The sequence below is a fragment of the Montipora foliosa genome, chromosome 1 (assembly GCF_036669935.1).
Source record: "Montipora foliosa isolate CH-2021 chromosome 1, ASM3666993v2, whole genome shotgun sequence".
NCBI classification, from domain to species: Eukaryota; Metazoa; Cnidaria; class Anthozoa; order Scleractinia; family Acroporidae; genus Montipora; species Montipora foliosa.
Genome location: NC_090869.1, coordinates 64,942,340 through 64,952,339, shown reverse-complemented (window position 1 = coordinate 64,952,339; position 10,000 = coordinate 64,942,340). Strand labels below are relative to the sequence as shown.

Sequence of the window (10,000 nt, the reverse complement as noted above, 5' to 3'; positions counted from 1 at the left end):
TTGTAGACTTTATACTCGCTATCACGCTTCTCACCGTTCAGAAAGCCTATTTTATCTCGAGAGTTTCAACAGACCAAGCGAAACAACTATGATATACCGAGTAACCCACACTACAGTATTTTATCTTTTCTCCTGCCCTTACCATTCCGGAAACGAAGCACTAGTTCTATTTTTTTGAAATAGCTTCTTGTTGCTACAGTTTTTTTTTCATAATTAAGGCTCTTGTATCTTTCAGCCAGTCATAACTAGTTACATGATACTATTAGAATAATCAGTAAACTATCCATAAAGTTCGATGAGGCTTAAAATGAAGCATTTACCAGGCTAAAAAATATATGCAAAAAATTAAAAAACCGAACGTTTTCGACACTAAGGTCAACATCAGGGGAAAAAAACATTTTTTTAGCCTTGTAAATACTTCAATCAGTCAACTGTTTAGCTATACTCAAGTTTTTGGCATAACAAATCACTCCTGGAAACGATGCGTAACGGCAGTCAGCTTGCCTTTGTCTCCACCTATTGATTAATTGAATTCAAGTCTCTTAAGAGTCCCTGTCTCGTGATACGCACATAAACAGGAAGTGTTAATTCAAGCGAGAATAGTTTTCCGTTTTAAAAAAAGAAATGTCTCATCACGTCAGCCTTCTTAGTTTGAAAAAAAAGGAGTCAGTCAAAAAAAAAAACGAAGTACTGCGAAGAGCCAACGAGAGAGCTGACGTTTCGAGCGTTAGCCATTCGCTCCGACGAAGGGCTAACGCTCGAAACGTCAGCTTTCCAAATCTTTCACGGTGGCCATTCAACCTTTATCAATTCGTTTGATAAAATAAATTTCTGTATATGAGCTGATAGACTTGCTTGATTAGAGTGTAATGTGAAGTGCTAGTTTTCTACCCCATAACCCCATATGAGCTGATAACCGAGATTGAGTGAACCAATCAGAGCACGAGAAATGCGAGATTGAAATAATAATAATTGATTATAACCATTGTGGCTTTTATTTCACCCCACATCACGCGTATTGATATAAACAAGCTTAGCGAAATTTCCATTTTCACTGGCTAGTTGTCAAACAATGCCCACGCCCCATACTCCAGCGGAAAAAAACTTAAATTTGGTATTTTTAAAATTAAAATTAGCTATAACAGGCCTCGAGATAAAATTACATTATGATCATGTCATAATGTTTGTTTTTATCAAAGGGTTTAAAAGGGAAGACGAGCACTGAATCAAGCTGTTAGTGGAGTATTGACCACTGTCAAGTTGAATTTGGCGATTCACAAGTCTTTCTCGTGTTATATTACTGTACTTTATTCACGCGAAAAGTAGAAATAATATACATAACTTGTGAAAAACAAGTTGAAGTGAACTCGGAAATAATCAACATGTAGTCATTTCAGCCTCGACGCCAATGTAGCCAATTAAGGGCAAAGTATTTCAATCCTGTCACACGAGTCTTATACCTCGTTCACACCAACAAGACATGTTTAAGGTCAAACAAGGAGTTTTATTGATGTACTTTATTTATTCCACTTTATCTCTGAAAACGAAATAATTTACAATTCGATGTATTTCATTGAAACACGCCAGCTTGGCTTAGAACCAGAATCGGCTAGAAAGGACAAACTTCAAACAAGATCTCCAACAAATTACCTGTATGTGCTATAAACAAACTTCTGAAAACACAAGCTGGTGATATTTCTCCTTATACTCTTACGAGAACTCATTGCGACTACATGTTTAGAACATAAGTGCAAAATTCTTGTCACTGTCGAGGCACATCGAAAAACAGTTAGGCAAGTGCAGTAAAAAAAACGTCTTGTTCGCTCGCACTTTAAGGCCAAACAAACCAGCATTAGGTCGATTATTTCTGTCCACAAAGAGTACAGATGATTGTTATTTAATTCCAGTTAACAATAAAAATTCGAGTTTCATTCCTGAACAAAGGAAAAATGACTAAACCCCGTTTTAGAAATATTCATCCACTTGAAATAACTCATCCGTAGAAATATCAAACGGTTTAGTGTCCAAGAAAAGAATTCGTGGAGTAACTTCTTCTTGCAACCTTAGTAGATTCGAAATTAAAAATGATAAGACATACCAAAAACTTCAATTCAGAGCAAAAAGCAGCCCTAAACAAATTAAAAATAAACACTCAGCTTTAAGTTTATATCCCTCCAATGCTTGGCTTGAATAACTACAGCTATATTATGTTAAACCTGGATTGAAACCAGCGAAATATGCAAGAAAAATATTTTTTCCAAACCGTACCTGGGGCCCGTTTCTCGAAAGTCCCGAAAACCATCTGTGAAATTGCCAACCGCTTGTTTTGAAAAGCCGATCTTTTAACATGTTTTCAAGGTAACAAAAAGAAAAATAAGTGTGAAGTTTGACGAATTAAATGCTCTCTGTTCTTGAGTTACAAAAGGGAATTGCGACACCCGAAAATTGCCCGTAACGTTTCGGGACTTTCGAGAAACGGCCCCCTTAACAAGAAAAGCATCGACTGTCAAGAGCATGGGCCTCTTTGCAGATACGGGGGCCATTTTGATTTCTATCATTTCGAAAGACATTATGGGATGCTCAGGGGTATCCCATAATAGCTTCTTGAAACAATCGAAATCAAAAACAAGACTAGGCGGTTCTAAAACTAATTTCTTTCGGATACGTACAAAAGCTTTCTTTGAAAATATTTTAAATTGACTTGACTGTAACAGTTATTTCCTGTGATTTAAAGTCATTTTTTTTGCTGAAGTTGCTCCAAGAAAAAGAAACAAGAGGAAAATTGTTAATGAATTATGTGGCCCTTTTTAATTGAATGCAAATCTTTACTCCTTGTTGTCAACAAAATTAAGGCTGCTTAGTCAATGATCTCTCAAAAAGGTCAATTATTTTTTTGTTCAGATCCCTATCTTTATTCCTCGATCAAATTATTTTATTCTAACCCAGGTGACAGTATAGTGAATAGCCGCGAACGATCTGAAAAGTCACTCGAGCATCCGAGGCACGTATGCACATGCACAGGAAGTTAATTTGATTTCCCGTTCTGATCAATCTATTATTTTGATTGACACTGTCGTCAGATACTTGTCCGACAAAAGCTACTACCTTCCTTTCAACTACATCTAATTGCACGAAGCTCGTCAAACGATCGGGGAGCAAAAGTCCAAGGTTAGTGCTAAATTCAACAAGAAATGTTACTTTTTCCACCCATAGCCTTCTTCCTCACTAACACTAAGTAAGTTTCAATAAGTTGTGGAGAACATTTTTCCAAAAGAAGAAACGAGTTTTTTCCTACAAAAGTCTCTGTAAATGAATAGTCATACAAAGTACTGTCCCAGTGTTTACATGCAAGCGCAGCTCCAACAAACCATCCTGAGTGATCCTCGGCTACTGTACAGAAACATTTGTTTGGATTATTTCTGGCAGTAACAGTAAATTTGAATGTGAGTTCTTAAATTTCATCTTTTTTTCCGTATTAGTTAATGACGCTAACATTTAGAAACTTGACATTCCGTTGTGAAGAATTGCAGCGGCCTTTAGTGAAACTTGTTAGGCGGGTAACAGAACTAATGCTCCAAAGACTATAATCTTACGTTAGTTTTAACACTTACCATTTTCAAGCCATAAAATCATCCCAACTTACTTGCTATTTGTGTGTTGACTGAAAAGTTAAAACGCCTGATAAACAGCCTGATCAAAACAGGAAATTTTTAACTATCTCTGACAAAATAGTAAGCCATTCAGTCTGTTGACTTAATTTAAACAGCTCATGCTTAGAGTGCTGTCTTAAGACTCCTTTTAAGTTTGATGACTTTTTGTTTCGTTTCCTCAGAAACGAAACATATCTATTTTGACTTCGGGGTGGACTAGTTACACAGTGAGGTAGAGTGGCCAATCAAAAAAATCATAATGCTGACAAATTAAACACGAAAGCGAAGGGAATGGGTCATAAATATGAAGGTTCTACTATATGAATGATTTTGGATTAGATTAAAGCGATATATTGAGGAAAACCCCAAAGTCATCTCTCTTCGTGTTAGAGAGTAATGTAAGCATGGCTGCTTTTATTCTAGAGACATATTATAATACGTCTGGGCGACTTTGGGCAATTTAATTTAATGCGTCATTCAATTCGTCCCGTATAAAGACGGGCGAGAGGCGCATTATACGTGTGGACGAATTAAATCGTTTAATTTAGTTCGTCTTTGAAGACGCATTTGACGATTTAGTTCGTCCAGGCGAACTATGCGTCTCTCTCCCATCCTTTAATACGGGAAGAACTGAACGACGCATTAAATTAAATTGCCCAAAGGCGCCCAGAAGTATTATACGCCTCAAGTATATAAACAGCCAATCTTCGCACTAGTAAGTCACATTAATAAATTGGCTTAACAAGGAGCCAGTTATTGTAAAGCTAGTAGCTGCTGAGGTTCACATGTAACACAAGTAAGAGAAGATTCACGGAAAACGGAATTTGAAATGTTACGCAGTGGCATTTGAAGGTGAAATAGGTATTTGTAGACTTTATACTCGCTATCACGCTTCTCACCGTTCAGAAAGCCTATTTTATCTCGAGAGTTTCAACAGACCAAGCGAAACAACTATGATATACCGAGTAACCCACACTACAGTATTTTATCTTTTCTCCTGCCCTTACCATTCCGGAAACGAAGCACTAGTTCTATTTTTTTGAAATAGTTTCTTGTTGCTACAGTTTTTTTCATAATTAAGGCTCTGGTATCTTTCAGCCAGTCATAACTAGTTACATGATACTATTAGAATAATCAGTAAACTATCCATAAAGTTCGATGAGGCTTAAAATGAAGCATTTACCAGGCTAAAAAATATATGCAAAAAATTAAAAAACCGAACGTTTTCGACACTAAGGTCAACATCAGGGAAAAAAAACATTTTTTTAGCCTTGTAAATACTTCAATCAGTCAACTGTTTAGCTATACTCAAATTTTTGGCATAACAAATCACTCCTGGAAACGATGCGTAACGGCAGTCAGCTTGCCTTTGTCTCCACCTATTGATTAATTGAATTCAAGTCTCTTAAGAATCCCTGTCTCGTGATACGCACAAAAACAGGAAGTGTTAATTCAAGCGAGAATAGTTTTCCGTTTTAAAAAAAGAAATGTCTCATCACGTCAGCCTTCTTGTTTGAAGAAAAGGAGTCAGTCAAAAAAAACGAAGTACTGCGAAGAGACGAAACCACCCAATTATCTCCACCCATTGATTAATTGAATTCAAGTCTCTTAAGAGTCCCTGTCTCGTGATACGCACAAAAACAGGAAGTGTTAATTCAAGCGAGAATAGTTTTCCGTTTTAAAAAAAGAAATGTCTCATCACGTCAGCCTTCTTGTTTGAAAAAAAGGAGTCACTCAAAAAAAACGAAGTACTGCGAAGAGACGAAACCACCCAATTATCTCCACCCATTGATTAATTGAATTCAAGTCTCTTAAGAGTCCCTGTCTCGTGATACGCACAAAAACAGGAAGTGTTAATTCAAGCGAGAATAGTTTTCCGTTTTAAAAAAAGAAATGTCTCATCACGTCAGCCTTCTTGTTTGAAAAAAAGGAGTCAGTCAAAAAAAAAACGAAGTACTGCGAAGAGACGAAACCACCCAATTATCTCCACCTATTGATTAATTGAATTCAAGTCTCTTAAGAGTCCCTGTCTCGTGATACGCACATAAACATGAAGTGTTAATTCAAGCGAGAATAGTTTTCCGTTTTGAAAAAGAAATGTCTCATCACGTCAGCCTTCTTAGTTTGAAAAAAAGGTGTCAGTCAAAAAAAAAAAACGAAGTACTGCGAAGGGACGCAACCACTCAATTATAAACAAAAAAGGTAAGATTTCACTCATTTATGTTAATTTATATCTTACTTGTTTTTAACTATACTACCCTCTTGTGATTGAGACAGTTTCAGCAAAATCACGCTCACAGTGATTGACAACTTAAGGACGGTGCCCAGCATTGTTATTGCGCATTCGTTCTGCGCATCTCGAGATACTCGGATTTCCTATAGATGATGCTTATTAATACAGGGATAAATTTGTGCGGTTTAAAACTGGGGGGAAAAAGCAAAACTTAGCAAGTGATCTTGCTATTCAAAAAGAAAATTGGGGGTAACCATGCATTTTCCAGAGATAATTAAGCTTCAATTTGGAAAAGACTGCCATACATTACTTTGTATTTTAAAGCTTTTACAAATATTGTTGATTAATCATCTTCGAAAAATGCGTGGTTACCCCCGATTTTCTTTTTGGATTTCAGTAACACTTGTTACGATCTGCTTTTCCAGCATATTCAGTAAAACTGGGCAAAATATCTTTGCATTAGTAGGCACCGTCCTTAAACATAACTAGGCGATCTAGAACATTACCTTCTGGAACACCTATGGTCTTAGGTTGTGTTCCTTTGGAATGATCTGTTACAGGATCAGTGATCCAAGATCACTCCAACCATCGTTTAACAAAGAAGCCGGTGAATCAACTTAAGGCAAAGATTCATTGGCTTCTTTGCTCCGCACTCTTAAAAAAATTCTTTTTGATTTATCGATGAATCAATACTACCTGATGGTGCTAGGTCTTCACTGAGTTCCTTTTTATACAGGAAAAGCCTTACAATAGAACAAAGTAACTTAGTGAATCAGCATTTGTAGCCAAATTCACTGGAAAATATCATTGGTGATGGCTCGATTTCCGCCAACTCGAGTCCAGTTTTCGTTCGTCCCCGAGCGCCGGCTCGTTTCGCGAACAGCTGGTTATCGAATTATTCCGGAAGAAAAATTGTCAACAGAAATCTAGAACTCTAAAAAGTTTGAGTGAGCCAAATAGTCTGTTAATTTAATTTGAATCAGGCTCTGCTCAGTGTTAATTTAGATATCGCGCAGTGGCCATTTGCAAAATTAGTGCTTGAGTGTTATAGAGAGAGTTTCAATCAAGTGTCGTAAAACCAAAACCAAAGTAATTACTTTGGCCAATCAAAAAGGACGGAGACAATCCAGTAAACCAATCAGAACTCGAAGTAATTACACAAAAGCCTACACAAAGCACGGGAAAATGTGCACGCGCGAGCCACAATTGGTTTTGGTTTCACTTCTGATTGGTTGAAAAAGTGGCGCGAGAACTTTGAATCAATCACTGAGTGAAGTAATCATAAACCAAACCAATTCGCTAATTACTTTCGACACTCAATTAAAAACCGCTCTAATCACCTCGCGGTTGGATTATCGAAAAGTTTGAAGCTTTCTAGTTTCTTTTCGGTCTCCCCGCCACTTTATCGTTATCAATATTAGTTGAATTTTTTCTCTTTTCTCCCTGTTACTTAATTTGTATTAACATATTGTCTTCCCTTTGTAATTATTCTTGAATTTTGTTTCGTGGCAAATTATTACTCTAGCTGTGCCATGAAGTTATTTTGATTTTCAAGTTACTCATTTGTTATTTCAACTAGACGCTCCAAAAAGCTTACACTGGGTTGTCTGTGGTGCGCGTTACACTAAAAAAAAAGGCACTGAATTGGGTGGTATTGAACTGCAGCGTTCCAGTTATTTTTTTTCAAGTGGGGCGACATTAAGACCATTTGAGGGGTCATCCACATGTTGCGGCAGCAGAGGCTGTTGTTTGGCTCACACGTTCACATGTTTAATTACTTTGTAATGTCCTGTCCCATTTTGAGAACTTTTAGTTTTTTAAGCTTTGGTAATAAATTCAGTTCAAAGATAACAAAACACGCTCTTGAGTAAAATTCACTCGTTTCTTCTTTAAATAAATAGTCTACAAAAAAATTAACTGCAAATTGCTCTGACGGACGTTTTCCAGCATGTCTTGCAATTGCACTAAGCAAACGTTTATTGCACACACTAAGAAAGGACTGAAGGTGTTGTTTCCGCTTCATAATGCCTCTTCTTGTTAGTCTGATCTGATACCAGGTCTTTTTGACATTTTTTTCGTTTGCAACTTTTGAATGAAGGTACCGTGTTTCCACTCCAAGCCTTATTCCAATTCTTCTTTCTTCATTGTCACTGATCTTGTAGCCAAGGGGCTTCAATGAAGAATGTAAAGCTTCAAAATAGTTTCTAGGTTCAGATTTTAAATCTTTCCAAATCCAGAATGCTTCACAAACAATTGCAATAGTATAAACACGTTCTGTAGATGCCACAGATGGTGGAATCACATTTACCATCAGTGGATGCACAATGGCCCATTCTGGGATATTCTCTGTGTCTGTTGTCTCGTGGCCACTGTGCGCCATAACGAAAAAGGGAAAAAATTGTGATCAAAATCACATTAAAATGAAATAAAGAATCAAGATCTGTACTGAAAATACTAAATAATCGCCTTTCAACGGATCATAAAAAATGAACTATGTTCGGCGTTGATCGCGTATTTTTGCGGTTGTTTTGCGAAAAACGCCGGTACCGTTTCCTCCAAAACTTAGACTTTCGCGGGAAAACAACTGGGAATCCAAGCCTGTTGTTATGACATAGAAAGAGGAAACTGATAACGAACGTTAAGTTACTATGGTAACTTCAAAGATATTTTACAAAATGGCGGCCAAAACGGAATTGATGCAAGTAAAAAGCTGCGGCTGGTCTGCTGGGACTTTCACAGCATTTATCGCGTGCACAGAAGTAGACAACGGGAAGTTTTCAAGGCAGAAAAGATAGCAGATAGAAGAAAGGTATCTTTTAATAATTTACTCTTTATGTAAACACACAGGTTGTTGTTCATTTTCGCCTTCCGCACTTTTTGTTCATGTTTTATGCAGTGCCTTTGATTTGTATTTAAATGTTCGAAAAGTTCGCCTACCGCTAAATTCCACACATTTTGAATTCCGCCTGGGCTAGCTTTTACCATCAAAAAGATATCTGATCCGCTGCAACTATCTCGAAGCCTTTTCGACCCCAAGTTGTCTACGGTGATCGGTCTCATTTAAGCTTTCGCACTTTAGGATCAGAGGCTTCGATCAATAAAAATTATTGGTAGTAACTCTTGCTTATCGTGTTGCGGTTTTAAATTTTCGTTCGAAAATGTACGACCGTGGTAAACTGTGCACTTTTCGGAAAACTGGGGCTAGTAAAAAGTTACTTTGAACCGTCGCGAGAATCTGTGCGATGTCTAAAGGTGTTTTCAACTTTAGCTCTTTGGGAGCACGAGGAATTCTATCTGGAAATTTTTCAGTCTTGCAGAGATCATTCGCAGTTATGTGAAAACCAATGTTTTTATCTCTAAGCTAAAAAAATAACCCTTCCTGCGCAAAATGAAAAGCAAAAAAATCGGCAGGCACAAAGTTGCGATTCACAACACTGAAAAATGTAGCGCAAATTTTTGAAAGCGCTACAGTGTTCTCTTTTTCTGTCAGAATTTTGAAACTAGTCACAAGCATGTCACGAACTTAAATCAGACTACAATTTATCATCAGGCTCTAATTAACACTAATCGCTATATATTAATTTAAGGGACATTTTATATTTTGTTGAAGTCATTGTATTTCAAACTCCTTTTTCGAACTGCTGATATGAAGTCCTCAGAACAAAGAAGGCACTTTTCAATCTTAAGTCTTGTTGGTGTTTCAATGATCAAAGCACAATTGTTAAATTTTTAAGTTTACGTAGGACTTGAACACGGCTTCAATCGTGTTGAATCAGTACATTCGAATGGATGCATTGATCCCCTGCACTTTTCGTCAATAACAAAAGGATGAACATTACTTAATGTAGAATTTACTTGGTAAACTAGACGCATATCCCCGTAAACTCGGGCTTTCATGATGTCGAACTTCAAATGAAAACTGAAGAACTTGAAAGACAAAAAAAAAAAAAGTAGAGATGTCGGCTAGATTATTATTTTATTTTTTAAGGTTAGATAAACGGCAATGATTCTCGTTATGTTGCCTCATAAATGTTTGCTCGTGAAGTGATCTCTCGTAAAGTACGCGGACCCACCCCTTCCGAATTAAAACGCGCGACATCTCTTAGTGTGGGTCTAC

General features: G+C 37.0%; 1 protein-coding gene across 6 annotated transcripts in view; it reads left to right on the top strand.

Annotated features, from left to right (window-relative positions):
• The first annotated feature begins 3,014 nt into the window (after window positions 1-3,014).
• LOC138004943 (collagen triple helix repeat-containing protein 1-like) overlaps window positions 3,015-10,000 on the top strand; it is a 21,061-nt gene continuing 14,075 nt past the window's right edge. For 2 of the 6 annotated variants that reach the window (XM_068851265.1, XM_068851240.1), the window contains exon 1: window positions 3,015-3,168. The gene's annotated coding sequence lies outside the window, so the exon portion shown is untranslated. Of the gene's footprint in view, window positions 3,169-8,669; window positions 8,693-10,000 lie in introns of those variants that run through there. The other 4 variants (XM_068851243.1, XM_068851268.1, XM_068851278.1 and 1 more) reach the window with 4 other exon arrangements.